The following is a 21,362-nucleotide window of genomic DNA, read 5'->3' as shown; positions in this document are numbered from 1 at the left end:
AGAACCGTCTGAACACAAGAATCATTCTGCAGACTGGGGAAGGATTAAGGCAAAGGAATGTGTAGAGAACATGAAGGCAAGGGCGGGGACTTCCCGAGAACCAACGTCTGTCATTATTCAAAATGAGTTACAGCGTATTGCAAGCGAAGCCAATGTGAATCTACCGAAGAAACCATCTAATAAAAAACTGTGCGCCGTGCCAGGAAGCTGCACCTACCACCTGAACCAAGGAATATTGACCAATTGAACGTTATAGCCGACAGATACACTAAGACCGTACAAGGAGAAAGGTGGTTGTTGTATTTTGAACCGGAGGACAACGTGAAACTTATCATATTTGCCACTAATTCACATTTAAATAAATTGTTACGGTCCCATTTTTGGATAATGGACGGTGTGGAAAATTGTCTATTTGTGGCAAATTGTCTATCTGTGGCAAATTGTCTGTCTGTGGCAAATTGTCTATCTGTGGCGAATTGTCCCTATTACCAATTTTCTGTGGCCAATTGTCCCAGTTACCAATTTTCTGTGGCCAATTGTCCAGAACCGCCGTCGATAAGCCAGGTCCTCGCACGCTGCCATATTTGCGCCAACTCTTGGGTTTGTTTACATTGCGCTATGGTTGGGTTGTGGAAGTAATTTGTGTTTAAATTTATATATTTCACTAAATGAGTTTCCAAAACAGATATTTCGATAATTTTCGGAGAACGTTCTGCTTGACAACAGCAACCGATGGCGCAAAGATGGCTGACATTAGTGGAATGAGATGAGAGGACCCGACTAAGAGCTGTTCTACAGCGACATCTAGAGACCTTGGTGCAGTGCGGCTCTTTGCGCCGCCTTTCTGTCGTGTCGGAACTAAGCAGCTGACACTAAATCGTAAACTCATAGGGTGCTATCACAGTCTACTATATACATTCACGAAGCTTGGGATGATTTTTTTGCAAATCTCGCGATAGTTGCTAGCCGCTTGGAGCGCTGTGAGTACTAGGAACAATATACTGTGCCACAGCCATTGTGATCTAAGGCGCAATTCACATAGAGAAGACGTGGCTCGGACATGGGGCGGAGACATGATGACTTTTTGAGTCTCTCCCATGTAAACAAATGTATCAATGCACACAGAGAGGACAGGATGGGGGCACGCCACTTCGAAGTCAGCGCTTCGCCTCTTTGGAGTCACGAGTGGCCCTTCAAAGAGACACATGGCGTCTGACTGTGAAAGAAAATTCGCGACGATTTTGAATTTGATATTCAATTTGTGAAGAGATGGTTTAATATGTTACGTTTTTTTTATTTTAGTAGGTTATTTTACGACGCTTTGGTTATTAAAGTGTCTGAATGAGATGAAGGTGATAATACCGGTGAAATGAGTCCGGGGTCCAGCACCGAAAGTTACCCAACATTTTTTCATATTGGGTTGAGGAAAAACCCCGGAAAAAACCTCAGCCAGATAACTTGCTCCGACCGGAAATCGAACCCGGGCCACCTGATTTCGCGGCCAGATTCGCTAACCGTTAATATGGTATAGAAACATTGGTGGGACATTATATAAAAATTCTGGAAACGGTCGGAATACATGTTCAATTCTTCATCACAGCTTCTACTCCAAAATATCTGAGAACTCGTTTTGAATATCTTACAACTTTGCGGAACCAACATCAGACTTTATTATCTATTCCTCGTCACCGAACCTCTTTCTATTCATCCTCTTTCAGCGTGTCAGTTTGTTCCCTATGGAACTCCTTACCTCGTCATGTCAGGGATTGCCGAACAATTAATAAATTTAAATTAAGAATTAAAATTACACATACTTTTACACGGAATTAATTTGTGAATGTTAGCCGAATTTAATAGGTTATTCTATATATTTGTATAAATTGTCATTTAGGCCTATCATAAAGTGGCAACAGGATATAAATTGTAAATAATTATGTATCATGTTTATTAAATATTTCATTATACAGTATGTTAGCTCCTTAATGTGCATGATAACGAATTTAAATTAAAATATTACTATGTTTTATTGTTTCAATGCATACTGTATTTCACTTCTGGTAGTGTGGAAGAGAAGGTCTCATGGCCTTAACTCTACCAGAATTAAAAAAATAATAAATAAATGCATCCATAAATAAGTGCATAAATAAATGCATAAATAAAATGAATGAATAAATACATGCATACATAAATAAATAAACATGCATAAATAAATAAATAAAACAAATAAAAGTAATGTTTGGGTTATTTTACGACGCTGTATCAACATCTCAGGTTATTTAGCATCTGAATGATATGAAGGTGATAATGCCGGTGAAATGAATCCGGGGCCTAGCACCGAAAGTTACCCAAAATTTTCTCGTATTGGGTTGAGGGAAAACCCCGGAAAAAACTCAACTAGGTAATTTACACCGACCGGGATTCGAACCCGGGCCAAATTAAATAAATAAGATATGGCATACATTCTTCCCTTTTTCAACCACTAAGGTTGCACACAAAATCTTTTCTCTTTTTTTTAATATTATCCATTTGTATGAGAGCCAGATCATCCTCAGCCTCTAAAGAAGACATTATGAAAGCTGTGCGACTCGCAAGTGTAGCAAAGGTTTTTGACTCTTCAGTATGCTTTGCTCACGTCATGTCCGCGTCGTGTCTCAGCCCGACGTCCGAGCCACGTCCTGTCTACGTCTTCTCTGTGTGAATTGCGCCTAATACAGGCCGTAAGGCAGGCCATGTACCTCGCTTAAACCGATCACGAAGGGCGGCATTTCAACTATAGAAATTGGTTGGAATGCATAAACAGTAACATATGTTTCTCTAAAATGTAGTGTAATTCCATTAATAAAATTAAAACAATGATTATGAGACACTTCAGACATAATTCACTTGCGAGTTAAGATGTAATATTATTTATGATGTGAAAATTACGTTGTTCGTATGTGTAATACCTGCTTTTATTTCGATTAAATATTGCGAAATTCTTGTACATTCATTTATGCACGATTCAATAATTTTCAATTGCACCGCACGGATATTTAGATATGTTGAAATTATAGGTTATGTTTACTGTACCAGTTGTCCCTTTCTGTCTAAATTTAGTGATGTCCAATGCCTTGCCATTCATATGAAAATTATAGCTTATGTTTACTATATTTAACTTAGGTATATTCCTAAATTCGCAATCATACATTATAATTAAGCATAATGTCATGTATGATATCCCGGACATTCAATTTGTCTGTATTTTAATACTACAATTGAGTACTGAATTATTGCATTTATCTACTACTTAAAAGACGAAGTAACACAGTTGTACGTACACTAATTTCATAGGAGTTGTATGGTAAATGTTTTGTCTAAAATTAAGGAAGGTATATGTGCTAAATTGAAATCAGAATATAAATTATTTTTTATTAAACCTCAAAATAGCTTCCATTCTAAACTTGAAATGTTGACGCGAACAGATTATGTTAACATGTCAAATTCTCTTCACATTAAAATAACACAGTTTTGTAATTATTTCTGCAACATATTATGCAACAAGAAGTAAACGGAACTTATGGACACATTACAGTAGATAAAGCTTAGCAATGACAAGCAATAAGTTATAATGTAATATTTCACTGAACTCCATACACTGAAATAGAAAACCCGAACAAACGTTACGTCTAGATCGAAAATCCATTGACTGTGCCGTATTTCGAATTTTTGTGAAAAGCTATGTAAACTGTGAAATGTTCGTTATCGCTTGTAACAAATGTAAATGGCTAAGATACAGTAATTTGAATAATAATAATATGGGACAAGGAGAAGTTTGTAGTACTATAAATTATAAGAAAAATAGGCAAGAGTTGTCCTTCCGAAAGATCCAGGAAGGTGAGTTTATAGAATATAATATACATTTTATGAAAATAATATATAAACCTTAAGCATTTCATATTTCAATAGTGGAAGAAAGGTGTTATTTTTTTCAAAAGAACACGATATCGAAAGTACAATACATTTTATGGTCTGCTAGGGAAAGAATCTGTGATGAGGCGATAGTAGCGATCCTAGTGGTGAGCAACTATCAATGAATGCATATTTCAACTGTCTATGTTTGCATATTTAGTAAGTATGAAGCTTCGTGACTGTATATACTAGACTGTGGTGCTATTCATAGACATTTCGCTAGCCCGCGCTACGAGCGTGCTAAACTAGTCCAGGCTATCGACTGATTACTTGTACAGGATTCATATCATATCATATCGCTAACACTGGTTTATGAATACGAAAAACGTTAGTTCGCTGATCATCCACCGGAAGCCCGCGCTAAGAATGTTTATGAATATGGCCCATAAATCCCATAAATTTTATCATACGGTACACTTTGACCAGACTAATCTAATAATAATAATAATAATAATAATAATAATAATAATAATAGTAATAATAATAATAATAATAATAATAATAATAATAATAATAATAATATGAATGAATGCGAATATGGTACGTAGTGTGTAAGCGATAATTTCTCTCCATTAATATCTTACGACCATTGATTTTTTTTTATACTTGAAACCTAAAGTCTTTAAGACAGTGTGCAGGGAAGAAACACTGCCGTAGAAAAATCAACATCTCGAAGTGAAGTTTGTAGCTTTTTTAACGTAGGATGTTCCTCATGTCTGTAATATAAACATACAAGCCGTAGGATTGCATCCTCCTGAAAGGCATCTAAATTTGTCACCCGCTTTTTCACTTTCATTTTCTTTCCCGTAGTTTAAAGTCGGGAAGGTGCATCCTCTTGCTCATTCAATTTAAATCTTTCCTTTCCTATTTTAACGATGGTGTTCTTTCCTATTTTGAGTACTATTTACCACCTGTTGTACAGGAATAAGAGACTCGCCATTGTCTCTTCTTTCTAGAAATAGTCCCGCACATTACAAACCATTTCTCTCGCCTGACTTGTAAGAGGACCACCTTTTCCGTTACTGCCAGACCTTTTGTTGTCCCTTGTAGCACTCCTTTCTCCCTATGAGTCTATGGTTCGTTTTGTGCCGCTAACTGCAGAAGTGATGCCTTGCGACATTGTCAGGCATGTCAATTGATGCCCACAGGAGCAAGCGCGCGCTTTAGAGCCCAGGAGAGCCTGAGCGCTTTACAGCGGAAAGGAAAGAGACAGACGAAAGAGGTGGTATATGCCGCTTGGTCGAGCTATATTCAGGGATGGCCAGCACTGATTCAATAGATAAAGGGAAGAGAACTTATTAAAACTGTATCCATGTTAATTTTTAGATTTGCTTAGAAGTACAAGTGCATTATAAGAATGTAAGCTTTAATTTTAATGCTCATTTTTCACAAGTTGGATTTTTTTATTCAAAAGAAATATTTTCTCAACTTTTCGTATAGAAAAGTGAAATTTTCAGGTATGGGCCTATTTATTTAGTAGCCTTACAGAATGTTTTCGTAATTCTAATATACCGTATATAAGTATTACTGAAGATAGTGCATTGAAAATTTTGAAAATATTCGCATGGAAATTGTTTGTAAGGAAATGAATTAAAAAAGCAACTACTGTTACATCATAAGCAAAAAATACGTGCCCATGTGTTGTAAAAATGTCAGCTCTATAGCTTCAGCAGATTTCGAGAAAATAATTTAATATTCTGATGATAGGAAGTTGCTCACAAATATCACCTTAAAAGCATAATGCGATAAGAGTTTTGTTATGTAATATTAGTTACACTTAAAACAGATACAGTACCTAGGTAACTTTGCTTTGTACTGTAATAATGTTTTGATTAGTTTATTGATTACTTTTTTTAAGGCTAAAGATACCATCAATATAAATTCCAACTCATCATGTCATACTCAATCTCTTTCTTTGGGATATCACTTTCTTTATGAATGATGTGTTTCATCCACTTAATACAGTATAATATTATACCATTATGGAATTTAAGTGAATATTCCTTCTTAACTCCCCATTATGTTATTAAGATTTAAAACACAAGTGAAATATTAAGAAATCAGTGTTAGTACTTTTGTTTTACAGACAATATAGGTAATATTAAACAGAAAGAAGCCATATAAAAATAACGACATACAATTTCACGTTCCGTTTGAAGTTTGTGCACCACTGTTTTCTTAATCCAACAGGTTACTTATGCATATACACAACCCTTCCTCTTTCCATACTTAGCGCTTGCTGCTCACGCACGATGTCTAGGTCAGAAAAATGCGCTTGCTTTGACATCACTGGTATAAGTGAAATACGCAGACACTATAAATGGCGTTACAAATACACTCACAACTAAATTAAATTTAAAACTAAACTCAAATTAATTCTACCCTCATCAAGAATAAAATATGTACGAAAACAATAGCCACGACAGAACACCAATACTTGCTGTAACACTGTAACGAAGATTCAACACTTTCGAACAAAGCACGTGCTCGCTGCGAAACAGTCGGCAACGTCGGCTTGTTGTCATGGTCTCTGATTGGCTAGTTTGAGCGGTTGCCATGGTGACGCTTAGAAGCCGCTAAACTGTCAATACCTTTCTAGTTTTGTATGCCTAACTAAACAATTCGAAATTTGTTCTTGTCCACCTAGATTGGGAAAATTGCACACTGTGCGGTGTCTTCAATTGAAGGGTTCAGAGCCATAGTGGGCCAAGCGCCATATATTAAAAACAAAGAAAACAAGGGCTAAAATTAAGTGATTACCATAATTTAACGAAACATATAGCAAGTAAGATAAAGTATACACATTAAAACTAAATGGCATGTCAATCTTCATTAAACTATGGTATTTAGTTAAGTTTAAATCTTGCTTTCTCCGTTTTTAATAAATGGAGCTTGGCCCACTATGGCCCTGAACCCTCCAATTATGGTATTATCTTAGATCTTGTCTTTGAGATTTGAATATCAAAGACTTTAAGAATGTAGTTTAGGAGAAATGTACCTCATTGTACGTTAAAGTAATATATTTAGTAATTTTGATCTCTTTCCCCTGAATCGAACTGCATATTCTCGAAATAAGGGACAGGAGCGCCATCATACTGCGTCGCACGCATGTTTCATTAGAATCCATCTCTTCTGAATAATCCCAAACTCTGTCTGTTTGCAGAGCTATACAAACGCAAGCGTTCCACACCGCACTAGTTAATAGGATTAAAAGGAGATCGTAGTGGGGCTATGGCTCACCTTCTACAACAACAAAAAGTCACTTCCACACGAAATTTAACCGATATGCTGGAGATTTTTCTCCCCGAGAGAAAGGAAGCTGAACTTAAAATAATATGTCATTAAGTGAAAGGCATCATTGATTTCGCATCGTTAACCGGACTTCTAATAGTATTGTGGTTTATCACTCCACTGCAGAAGCCAAAACTAATATTATTCGTTCGTGAAAATCATATTTCTAGAGCGCTTGACAGTGTTAATGAAATCAATTACCAGATGCCCCTATCCGAACTGGTATTACTATGAAGACAATCATACTGAAGGGTAGAGTGAATCATGGGGAGATGACTATTGGGGGAAGATGCTTATTTGTTTGTAGTTTCACATTTTTCCAAGAGAGAACGCCATGAGTAACTTATGTCTTCATGATCACTGACAGCGTATTCCGAATTTCACCGGACCGGTGGACAACAATGACGTCACGCTGCAGCGAAGTAGGAACAAAACTGCTGGAAGGATCGATGGCTGTCATGGCGACTGTATAAGTTGTCTGTGCTACGCTAGCAAAATTTTGCGAAATTTCCGTACTGCCAAAGAAAAGAGAGCATAAACAATTTATTTCTTGAACCAGTAGTAATAACTGGTCCGTTGACATGTTCGCTCATAAGCCATTAACATATTGCTTTACGTTGCGCTCATTACAAACAATACAGCAGAACCAAAGCAGAACACACCGCCATGACACAACAGTGCACGATGTCATTCGTCTGCTAATTCCCGCCCTATACTAGAACCAATCAGATTCACTGATGTCGGCTGATGGAGACTGCCACCTCCTCTGCAAGCTGATGGCACCGATGCGACACCGGTGGAGCATCAGTGACGCCATCGATGAAATTCGGAACACCGTGATGCCATCAGATTGCTCAGCGCTGAGATTCGGAACACGCTCTGAGACAGTTGAATATCTGTAGAGTGGAAGCTAACTCATTTTGCCACGTGTTCTTGTTGTGAGAAGAAGAAAAGCAAGAAAACAGCTCAGTTTTCTGCTATAAAATAATTGCAAAGGTTTGTTAAAATTCTAACACATTCTTGAATTCGTAAGAACTGTCAAACCTTTGTAATGGATATTGTAGTAAAAGTTATAAAGTTTGTATTGTTAACAACCAACGACCTTGTTCCGCCATTTTAGGTTACTTCACACGCATCTTACCCCGATACTTGGGGAAGATGATCACTTTTTTTTCGGGGTAAGATGGCAACTTGTTGCAAGAGTTTTATTTTTTGTTTTATTGCAGGGAATGTGTAAACATTACGTAAGATCCTCTGATAAAAGTCAGTGGATTGAGGACAGTCTTCAACTTGCGATGGAACATGTTATAACAGAGGGTATGAACTGTTTCAGAGCATCGCAAGCTTACGGGATTTCTTACCGTACCCTTAAACGCTTCCTAAAAAGAATAATGACAAAAATGTACTGGATTGAATTCATTGTGTGCAAGAAGTGATTTCACGAGTCTTGCACACGGCAATAAATATGTGCAATGACTGTGTTCTTAAGTAGTTATAAACGAGTGAGAAAGTGTCCATGAGCTTCAGATTCAGTCAATTTTGACATATACATGATTGTATCAAACCAAGTTCAGGTAAAATACATTACTTGCTTACTTACTTACTTACAAATGGCTTTTAAGGAACCCGAAGGTTCATTGCCGCCCTCACATAAGCCCGCCAGCGGTCCCTATCCTGTGCAAGATTAATCCAGTCTCTATCATCATACCCCACCTCCCTCAAATCCATATATCAGTAAATGTGTTAATTGCATTTGCCATCTTATCCGGGGAAAGATGCCTACAGTGCAGGTAAGAAGAAAACATGTAGGCCTATCTATAAACAAGATAATTATTAATGTTTTCTGTTTTGTACCAAAAATATAGTTTCAAAGTACCTTCCAGACTTTAATATTTCAATATGAAATTCAAAACTAAATGAACAGTATCTTAAATTTTCAATCAAAGAAAAAGTCAGGCATCTTCCCCCGATCCACTCTAAAATTTAATATTACATTTTACGTTAAATAGGTTGATTAATTATTAATCATAATCAGTGATTAACTTTATAACTCTTCACTGTGTTAATATGAGGAAATTAGCTGGCTGACTAGTCCTTTCACAGAATCGGTGGTAAGCCGCATACATTAAATGTAATAACTTACTTGATAAGTTCACTGCCATTTACAGTTCTCGAAATGAAGGATGTCTCTAGATCAGGGCTGGGCACATTACGTGACTCTGAGAAATGAGCGCTGTGTTCTGTAAAGAGCGGATCTTGCGAGCGCCGCGGCGTATGCATACTGTACGTCATTCAATGTCGGTGCAGTGGTGACTCTGCAGTATTATGGCGAACTTTGAAGACGGGGCTTCCGCTCATACATTAAAGCAGCCCACTACTCCCAATGCTTTTAATGTATCATGGGAGGAGGAGGTCTTTTTGGTAGAGAGCAGTGGATTAGCAAAGTGTTTAATTTGGCATTAAACACTGCAACTGATTAAGAAGTTCAATATCAAACAGCATTATTCTTTACAACATGCTACTGAATATGACAAATATTTTGGTAATGAACGCCATAAATTAATACAACTTAAAGAACATGTTTCGCAGGTACATTATATTAGAGTATCTATTTGATATTTATATTGCATTATAAGTTATACATTTAGTAATATATAATATTAAATTATACAAGTATTATGATATATCATAGTATAGTATATTACAGTTCATGATATATCATATCATATCATATCATATCATATCATATCATATCATATCATATCATATCATATCATATCATATCATATCATATCATATCATATCATATCATATCGTATCATATATTATGAATTAACAGGATGACAATAATGTACTTAGTGGATCGGCTATGAGAATTAGCTACAAAAATTTGCCACAAAATTGCAAAGGAATTGAAAACATTCAATGAAGGTGAATTCATCAAGCGATGTTTAATTATACTGGCAGATGAACTCTGTCCACAGCAAGTAGGGTAAGTGGAAGCCATACGCCTGTTTCGTAGAACCGTGGTGAGGAGATTGCAGTATGTGCGTATGGGTTATATAAATAAGCCTAATGATTTGTGTGTGTGTGTGTGTGTGTGTGTGTGTGCATAGAGCGAAGTTTATTTCATTACATTAATAAGAGTGTTATAAATTCTGTAATGTACAATGAATTAATGTAATATCCTTATAAACTAGCCTATTATGTACTGACAGACTGAATGACTAGAACAACCGTGGCTCTTGTTATATTAATGCAGGGAAGGTAGCTGTAATGCGAGTCCGCCACTGCGTGAGCGTTCTGCTCTGGCTTGCCTTGCGGAGCGAGAGCAGCTCTGGCCTGCAATATGGAGCCGCTCTCATGCCCGGCCCTGATCTAGATGAACAGCATTTACACGTTTAACAATAACATACACGGCAATATGTTTCTCACAGCTCATAGCAACATGAGACCAAACGAAACAGAAATGAATACTATTAAGCATACAGAGAGATAATTTATTACAGTTGTATGAACACTTTTTGATAATTAAATTAAGATTAATATAATCAGTTAAAAACCAGACATGTTTCGGAGGAATGCTCCTCCATCTTCAGTGGCAATACCACGACGCTGGTTCAGATGTTCGACCGCGTACCGTGGTTTAAAGAAGACTGTCAGTCTAAAGATGGAGGAGCATTCCTCCGAAACATGTCTGGTTTTTAACTGATTATATTAATCTTAATTTAATTATCAAAAAGTGTTCATACAACTGTAATAAATTATCTCTCTGTATGCTTAATATCTCATTTATGAACATTGTTGAATTTGACCTTACTTGTGTAAATTCAGAAATGAATAAATAATACATGAATATGAGAAAATGCGGACAAATTATAGGATTTTCAAAAATGTATGCGGACGGCTTTTTATTATCAAAAAGCGGACATGTCCTCATAAATTCTGACGTATTGTAACCCTAGATATACAACGTGAGTCAGGAGAAAAGGCGCATGGTTTGACGGGTGATAATATTGATGATTCTGAAAAAAAAAAGTTTATATGAACATATATCCCGTTCTTAACGGTTTCGGAGAAAACTAATGGAAGCAATGAGGAACGTAAAAATTGCAGGTGATAGTAAATTAAAACATTGTTACCTTATGTTCTGTTTAATTGTGTAGGCCTACTTTTCTTTACAGAATATATCCAAAAATTCTACCGACAACTTTAATGCACTTTGCAGCTCTTGTAGGCAGCTGCTGTGTTGCTGATCTGAGCTGATTCGACATTCCTTTACTTGAGTACAAGCATGTAAAATGCGAGCGAGAAGTTTCCAATTTGCGCTTGTAGACTTCGTTCTTAAGGCAACTTATGCACAGTAATCTAATGTAGTAATGTCGGGTGACCTCAGTGGCCAGAAATGTCTCCACCGCTACCGATTCAACGCCCAGGATACGTTTCATTGATCCGACTACAACCTAATGTCGTTTTGGTTGTATCCGCATATGATTGCTGATGAAAGACATGAGACTGACGCCCGTGATTTTCAAACAGCTGTATGTCAGATTCTGTTAAGAACAGGATACATATTCATATAAACGTTTTTTGTTCAGAATCACAAATATCACACCTCGCACCATACTCACCCTGTAGCTACTGAGTAGTCTATGTTATGTTGATTGTTACTGTAAATGGGATAGATCTACATTTCAGATTTACTGAGCCTGTTATGTTGATCGTTAAGTAAAACTACGGCCATCGTATTCTAAAATGTCATAAAAGGCTTTTTATTCTTAATTCAAGTACCTTAATATCAGTCTGTTTTGAATAAATTGAATCGGTCATTTGTAAAACCACATGAGTCACAGAAAATATGTTTCGATAAAAATAGAAAAAAAACTACCTGTAGTTAATAGATTTTCCGTTAGGTCTGTGAAATTTTTACAAGAGGACCATACATTAGTATATCTGGTTACAAAAGTATTTTATCTTAATTATTTCGTTTCATATCACCTTAAAATATATATATTTTTTTTATTTCTTGGACTCATGTTGTTTTAACAAGCACCAATAACAACAACTCCAGTATCCCGACAAAATATGATTGTTTGTTGTAGTGTGAAATACATTATTATACAGTTTTCAATCAATTTATATTGTTATTTTTATTTCATATTCAAAATGATTCATATCATCCACAAATTAAATTTAATTCAAAATATCATAGCCGACTTAAAAAAAAGTTATTCGCGAGTAATTAATTCTCATACCACAGTGTCACATGTTTAATGGTAATTTATGAGTACAGACATATATTTAGTTCAAATTAAGAAAATAACATATATTGCATATTATCCTTCCAAAAAAGACGGTGTTTCTTGCTTTGGGATGTCTCTTCGAGGACTTTTTCTCTTCACATCATGCACTTCTACAAGTCCTTGAAGGTACACAGAAACACATCTTGTTCATTTTTGCTTTCAAATGTAGTTTTATTTAAAATGTCTCTTCTGTCTGGTACAGGTAGCTACTTTCATAGAAAAACTGTTGATTGTTTTCTTCTTCTGCTGAACTCTTGGAACTACATTCACTGTCCAAAACCTTGACAAAGAAGTGCACCATGGCGTCATGGCTGCATCATGGCTTTAAGCCTGACTGTTGTGGTTTCGAAAGAACTCAATATTTCAAGATTTTATAGAATGCTTAATAAGGCTCGGACTCATGTTGTTTTGACTGGAAATGATGCATCTACTCATAGTGCTTCCTATAGTACCGGTGACTCATGTGGACTCTTGTGGTTTTACAAATGACCGATTCAGTTATTATACTCTATGGCTATGTCAGTCATGTCAACTGATGCCCATATGGGCAAGCGCGCGCTTTAGAGCTCAGGAGAGCATGAGCACTTTACAGCGGAAAGGAGAGAGACAGACGAGAGAGATAGTATATACCGCTTGGTCGAGCTATATAGAGGGATGGCCAGCACTTATTCAATGGATAAAGGGAAGAGAACTTACTAAACTATATTCATGTTAATTTTTAGATTTGTCTGAGAAGTATAAGTGTATTATAAGAATTTAAGTTTCAATTTTAATGCTCATTTTTCACGAGTTTCCTTTTTATTCAAGAGCAGTATTTTCGCAACTTTTTACAGAAAGATGAAATTTTCAGATATGTTTATTCAGTAGTCTTACAGGTACTGAGACAATGTTTTCGTAAATATGTATTATTGAAGTTACGTATTGAAAATTTTGAAAATATTCGCATGGAAAATGTTTGTAAGAAAGTGAATTAACAAAAGACCTACTGTTACATCATAAACAAAGATATGTGCTCCTGTGTTGTAAAAACGTCAATTCTATAGCCTCAGCAGATTTCCAGAAAATAATTTAATATTCTGATGATAGGAAGTTGCGCACCAACATCACCTTAAAAGCATAATGCGATAAGGGTTTTGTTATGTAATATTAGTTACAGTTGAAACATATAGGCCTACATAGGTAACTTTGCTTTGTACTGTAATATTGCTTTGATTACTTTATTGACTAAATTTTTATGGCTAAAGATACCATCAATATCAATTCCAACTTACATTGTCATACTTAATCTCTTTCTTTGGGATATCACTTTCTTTATGAATGATGTGTTTCAACCACTTAATATAGTATAGTTTTACTTACTTACTTACTTACTTACTTACTTACTTACTTACTGGCTTTTAAGGAACCCAGAGGTTGATTGCCGCCCTCACATAAGCCCGCCAGCGGTCCCTATCCTGTGCAAGATTAATCCAGTCTCTATCATCACACCCCACCTCCCTCAAATCCATTTTAATATTATCCTCCCATCTACGTCTCGGCCTCCCCAAAGGTCTTTTTCCCTCCGGTCTCCCAACTAACACTCTATATGCAATAGTATAGTTTTACTACTATGATATTTATGTGAATATTCCTTCCTAACTCTTTATTATGCTATTAACTGCAATATTAAGAAACTGATGTTAGTGCTTTGTTTTACAGACAATATAGATAATATTATACAGCAAATAGCCATATAAAATAACGACATAAAATTTCAAGTTTTGTTTGAAGTTTGTACACCCCTGTTTTCTTAATCCAACAGGGTCCTTATTTATATACATAATCCTTGCATCTTCCATACTTAGCGCTTGATGCCCGCGCACGACTTCAAGGTCAGAAAAATGCGCTTGCTTTGACATCACTGGCCTATGTGTTGATTTCTGTTTGTAATTATTTATTTTCTTTTAAGTTGATTTTGGTATTACCAATTTATTGTCATATCATGGCCGTATAGAAGAGAGTGTAAAAAAATTTGATTTAATAAATATGGAAATAGTATCTTTAAATTCATACTGCGACTTTCTGTCCCATAATCTGTCGCTCCAACGTCTGATTTAGCACAGCTCTTGAATTATAAGAGGGGCGTTCATAAAGCAGGGTCGTAGTGAATTGCAAATTGAAAGCAATTTCATTCAAGTGACGGAATGTTTACCTCAATATGAGAAGTAATTGCGGAGTCGAATATTGTTCTCGGAGAACTGGGAACATCACGCTGTCAAACCTTCCGTCTTCACGAGAACTTGGAATCGAGGTCAGTTTTGTTTGGAGTCCGTTAAAAGTAACATTAATTAGAGCAACGCGAAATATTCAGAGACTCGTAAACAATCCAACGGCTTCGGAGTCGTATTTCTCAAACTACACTGTGCTAATGCCTACAAATTTATTAGCATTAATTTAGGGCATTATTATACGAAACTAAGTTTATAAGCAAAGTTCTCGACTGCCGTATGTATACGACCTGTGCCCAAATGAAGTTTTGCTTCCCATTTAATTGGATGGTGTTACATTTCTCCTTCCTAGCATCCCTTTTCAACAGCCTTCCTCCTCATCTCATATCCCGCGAACCAACGTAATGCTATCTCGTTCCTTCTCATGTATATTGCAGTGCCTTTCATCTCTTTCTCTCAACCTCTCTCTATTGTGGATTCCCACCTATCTCACATTTCATTCCTCTCTTCTTCATTGCAAAAATCCTCGCCAACTTTTTTTTTTAATGGTTTTCCGTTCTAAGAGTAGAACTTTCATAAGCTTCTTCTCTTCTATTTTATTCATCACAAACAGATTTTTGTAATACTAATTTATACAGAAACTGACTTGGCTATCCGCGTAAAGCGACAGACTATTGACCGGATGAGAAATAAAATAAAAGAATAACCTCTTTATTTAGGTAGAGTAGATCGGGGGAAGATGCCTTACTTTTTCTTTGAATGAAAATTTAAAATATCGTTCATTTAGTTTTGAATTTCATATTGAAATATCAAAGTCTGGAAGGTATTTTGAAACTATATTTTTGATACAAAACAGAAAACATTAATTACCTTGTTTGTAGATGCAGGTTTTCTTCTTGCCTGCACTGTAGGCATCTTTCCCCGATAGTCGGGTAAGATGCAATTAACATATTTACTGATATATATGTATTTTACCTGAACTTGGTTTGATACATGTATGTAACAAAAATGACTTAATCTAAAGCTCATAGATACGTTCTCACTCGTTTATCACTACTTAGGAACACAGTCATTACACAGATTTTATTGTCGTGTGCAAGACTCGTAAAATTACTTCTTGCACACAATGAATTCAAGCCAGTACATTTTTTTGTCATCAATCTTTTTAGGCGGCGTTTAAGGGTACTGTAAGGAATCCCGTATGCTTGCGATGCTCTAAAACACTTCATACCCCTTGTTTTAGCATGTTCCATCGCAAGTTGAAGACTGTCCTCAATCCATTGATCTCTGTCAGAGGACCTTACGTAATGTTTACACATTCCCTGCAATAAAACAAAAAAAAAATAATAAAACTGTTGCAACAAGTTACGATCTTACTCCGAAAGAAAGTGATCATCTTCTCCAAGTATCGGGGTAAGATGCCTAGTGCTGTGACGCAGCCTAAAATGGCTGAACAAGGTCATTAGTTGTTAACAATACAAACTCTAGAATCTTTACTACAAAATCCATTACAAAGGATTGACAGTTATTACGAATTGAAGAATGTATCAAAATTTTAACATACCGTTGCAATTATTTTATAGCAGAAAAAAGAGCTATTTTCTTGCTTTTCTTCTTTTCACAACAAGAACACGTGGCAAAATGAGTTAGCTTCCACTCTACAGACATTCAACTGTCTCAGTGATCATGAAGACATACGAGTGGCGTTCTCTCTTGGAAAAATGTAAAACTACAAAGAAATAAGCATCTTCCCCCGATAGCCATTTCCCCCCGATTCACTCTACTACAAATCTTACAGAATCTATCACAGATCGAACCCCGATTCCTCTGGCGGAAACCGTTAGTTGATTGAAAATGAGTCACGGCTAAAGTGCGCTATAATTCCTCATTATTTCATATGATTGCTTAAAGTAACGCCATGTAAAAGTAGAGTCAGCCCCATTGCAGGGTGGCGAGAGGTTAAGGCTCTTACCTTGGCATTTAATGCCAGTAGAGATGTCAGTCCTAACGCCCGCCGCATTTGCACCCAAGGAAATATCCCAGGTACTCATTTCTGTTAGAGGCTGAATAGACTCCAGGGCCGTAGTGCGGATGAAAGGATTAGATCAATGGAAAGATACATAACCCCATCGGGAATCGAACCCGCTACCCTCCGGTTTGCAGCGTTACACCTTAACCGCGACTTTACCGGCTTCCCAACACCATATACAGGGTGATCCACGAGGACTTACCGTTCCTTACGGAGCTTATATCCGAAGACATTCTGAGCAAAAAAAAAAAAAAAAAATCATAGAAACATGTGTTCTAATCTAAATATTTTCAGTTACCGGTACACTAATTTGAAATTGTTAGTAAAATACTTCTTTCTTTAGTTTTAAGGGTAAAAAATATAACAAATAGAAAATGAACTAATCAGAAGTGTCATTTCTTTAATTGACTAGTGTTCTGAAGCTAAAAATGTGTTGATAATTGCTTTCTACAAATTTTGTTTTTCCAATTTTTAACTAAAATTTACATCATTCTTACGCACTTACCACAATAATTGTTACAAATCATACGACTTTAGGAACTTGATTCTTTACAGTTTAATTATGCATCCTAATGTACAGTCTTCAAGAATTCACAAGATTGCCGTGATTTGTAACAATTTTTATGATAACTGCGTAAGGAAATGTAATTTTGTAGTTAAAAATCGAAAAAAAAAAAAAAAAAATTCTGTACGAAGCAAGTATGGAATTCACAATACATTTATAGCTTCAGAGTTTTAGCTAATTAAAGAAATGATACTCCTGAATAGTTCATTCTTTATCTGTAATATTCTTTTGCCCTTAAAACTTAATAATAATGGTATTTTACAAACAACTTCAAATTAGAGTAATTCTGAAAGTATTGAGATTAGGACAAAAGCTTATATGACATTTTTTGCTCAGAATGTCTTCGGAAATAAGCTCCCCAAGGGACGTAAATCCTCGTAAATCGCTGTGTATAGTGCCAGTTACTTTTGCAATCATCCTTATCATGTTCTTCTAACCAAAGCCAACGTTTCTGGCGTGTGAAATACGAGTAAGTAATGGGAACGTTAAGAAAGAGTATCTTTTCTTTGCCGCAGTAGTCTGTGGGCGAGAAAGCTGACAGTTGTGATTGGCAGATTGCTGACGTGACTTGTGTTGGAGGTGGTACCACTCTTAGCTAATTTTGCAACAGATGTCATTGACTGGGCTCTGTACACAAGGACACATCCCAGAAACGCGAAGTGCAAGTATCTTGCCTTTGCCGCGGTCAGCGGGCAATAAGACTGAGGACTGTGAATGGCAGATTGCTGACGTGACGTGTATTTGCGTGGTTCCATTCTCAGCTGCACTGGCAAGAAATGCTCACTGACTGGACTTGTACTGTCCGCGCAACTTATCTAGGCAGCTGGGTTCCCTAGTGCTCTCTCACTGCCCCATAGCTATCTGCTGGCTACCTGACCATTGCTGCAGCAGTTGTACGTACAGTTCCAAAAAACATCATTCGGTAAATATTTTCAGTGCATTACATTGGATATGGTAGGTAAAAGTGTATGGATTCACAAAATGACAAAAAATAAATTACATTTTTCTTCATCTCTGTACAATACAGAATAACCACAACTCTAATTATTACAATTCGTATCTGACCGTAAACTACTGATGGTATGCTATGCATAAGCCTTTCAAGTAAAAGAGCTATAGGTCTATTATAGGGGCGTACGCAAGGGAGCTTACAGGTGCGAACACCCCCCCCCCCCTCCACTTTGAACTTTAAAATAAAATTACATATATTTAATTACATTTGATTGTTTCCATGGATTTTCCTGTTATGTTGCGTCTTAGCTATAATATAAAAATAACCATTGACTATGTATGTATGAATGTATGTATGTATGTATGTATGTATGTATGTATGTATGTATGTATGTATGTACATATATATAATTATTGTTTAAGTGTAATAATGACACTAGCATTTGTATTATACAAAATTAAACACACGTTAAAATTTGTTAAAAATTGGATGGCTGTGCAAAAATTACGTTTCAAAGATTTTACAAGGATATTCATGAACATGTTCTATTAGAACACAGTATAATATTAATAAATATACCGTAAAATAATAATAATAATAATAATAATAATAATAATAATAATAATACACAACTGTAAGTACAACTAACTCTTTGATCACACTGAGTAAGCAAATGTATTTTACCCGTCTCGTAGAACGTCCTCCCCTCTCCTTCCTCACTACCGCTAGAAGCTTCCTCTCTACCTCCGCACGTCTCTCTTTTAACTGCCCAGTTAAGTTTTGCGGACAGTACCCAAGGACACGCGTCGACAACGCTGGCGCTGGCTGGCTGTAGAATAGGCCCACGTCTTTCCCCGCATCGAGTCTGGACACGCATTCCGGGGTTTGTGGGGAAACAAATATGGTAGAATTCAAAATGCTTACTGTAACACTATCAATCACAGTCGAATGCTAATGTTATTAGTAGTTAGGCCATGAACCAATCTAACTTGTGTGGCCACGCGCAATGACGCAACCTCCCCTTGCTACGGGCGTGAGGTCGCAAAATTTACATATAAAACTAGCTGTGCCGCGAGATCTCTCTCAGTAGTATCTCGACATCGCGAGCAAATACAAACCTATGGGATCACCCGTTTGACTTGTATTCACGAGTTCTACAATATTGAAGTGACTTTTTTGCTCATCTCCACACTACACTACATAAACGCACCCCCACAGAGGACGAAAACAACAGAAGACGCGAAGATGGTCCCTAGGCCGAAACTAGTTAACTAAGGAAACTTTAAACCTAGTTACTTAACACGAGAAAGTAATACATATTAGTCTATATACTTTATATTCCTCATATTTTTTATTAATATTACATATTTAATTACATATTTCCCTGATATTTACTACTTTATTATGTACATATTTCCCACTAGGATGCCCCCTCTCATCACTTTTATTCAGTATATACATTAACTCCATCATCAGACATTGGCGACTAACAATTCATGGAAACATCCCGCTCTTCCGAAATTGTACTCTAGATACATTATTATATGCAGACGATCAGGTTCTTTTTGCTACAAATGAAGATTCAATATATCATTTGAATATAATAGCACAAAATTTCAATATCGACTGCCTCCGTGGTCTGTTGGTCAGCATGCTGGCTTCCAGATCAGGAGGTCCCGGGTTCGATTCCCGGGCTCGGCGCTCGGTGAATTCCCTGGGTGTATAGAGTCTGGAAATTTGTATGAATGTGAGTGTAATTGTGAGTGTGCCGGGTTAATATTAATTAACCAATCATCACAAATATAAAAATACATCAGGACTGTCGCTGGGCAGTAACCTGAACACACGTTTCAGCGTCACATTGTTGACAAGTAACTCCATCTGTTAGCACAACCATAAAGCATCTAGTAGATGCTATAGAGTTACCAACAACGAAAAAAAAAAAAAGAAAAAATAATTTCAATATGAAAATTTCCCCAAACAAAACAAAAATTATGGCGTTCCAAGGCAAACAGCCAGTTTGGAGTAAAATTTGCATTGGAACCCATACGTTAGAACAGGTAAACTCATTTAAATATTTAGGTTATAATTTGACATATTTACCTGTTACTGATATAGGCTATCTGAAAATATTCAACATTTTAATGGAGCCTTAAGAACCATCAACCAGGTTTTCACAACCACGAAAACCCAAAAACATGCCAGGTTAAAAGCATATAAAGTTCTAGCAAATCTGTCCTCATGTATGGTAGTGCGAAACTCAGTTGTTCAGCGCCTAACAAATGCAGAAATGAGATTTCTAAGGAGCACTGCCGGCTACAGCTTGCTTGACCACAAAAGGAATGAATTAATTAGAAAAGTATTGGAAATTACACCTATTTATGAACATCTCAACCACTATAGACAAAAATGGCTTAACCATGTCAGTATAGTATATTATACACACTACTTAAAGGGTGTAATTGATATCTTGTTATTTGAAGTGTTCCATCAGTGAGGAAGTGTGTTGTGTCAGTGAAGTCTATTGTGTAAGTGAAATGTGTTGGTGTTAGTGAAGTGGCTGTGCATTGTATTTGAACAGTGAAATGTTTAGAAGTGTTAGTGAAATCAGGTAAAATCAGTGCAGTGAGTGAGTTGACAGCGAAATAAGTGTAGTGCCGAAAGGTACTTGTGCAGGTATGAACCTGTCACACTCGCGGGTCTTAGTTCGAACTTAGGGTTAAGATACAAATTAGATTTATTTTAAATGTTATTTTAAGTGACCATGCTTCATTTAATTTAGGATGCTCCTTATTATTATTATTATTATTATTATTATTATTATTATTATTATTATTATTATTATTATTATTATTATTATTATTGTGACAGCGACGTGAGATTCGAACTCACGACCAGCGTCCCGCAAGAAAGCAGATCGCGCGGAGCACGGAGGGACGGCGCGCGGCGGAGTAGTGGGGAAAGGGGCCTACACGCGAGGGGAGGCTGCCCGCGCAGCTGCTACTTAACGCAGTGAATGGGGAACGGACCTTCCCGACTCTTCCAGAAGTGCGTCGAAGTGGAGATA

General features: G+C 36.5%; 1 protein-coding gene across 9 annotated transcripts in view; it reads left to right on the top strand.

The window, feature by feature from the left end:
* Positions 1-21,362, top strand: part of Dscam3 (Down syndrome cell adhesion molecule 3) — a 2,377,722-nt gene that overhangs the window by 2,112,881 nt on the left and 243,479 nt on the right. The window lies entirely within an intron of this gene.

Source organism: Periplaneta americana, chromosome 7 (assembly GCF_040183065.1).
Source record: "Periplaneta americana isolate PAMFEO1 chromosome 7, P.americana_PAMFEO1_priV1, whole genome shotgun sequence".
Classification (NCBI taxonomy): domain Eukaryota; kingdom Metazoa; phylum Arthropoda; class Insecta; order Blattodea; family Blattidae; genus Periplaneta; species Periplaneta americana.
This window is presented reverse-complemented; position numbering and strand designations above follow the sequence as displayed.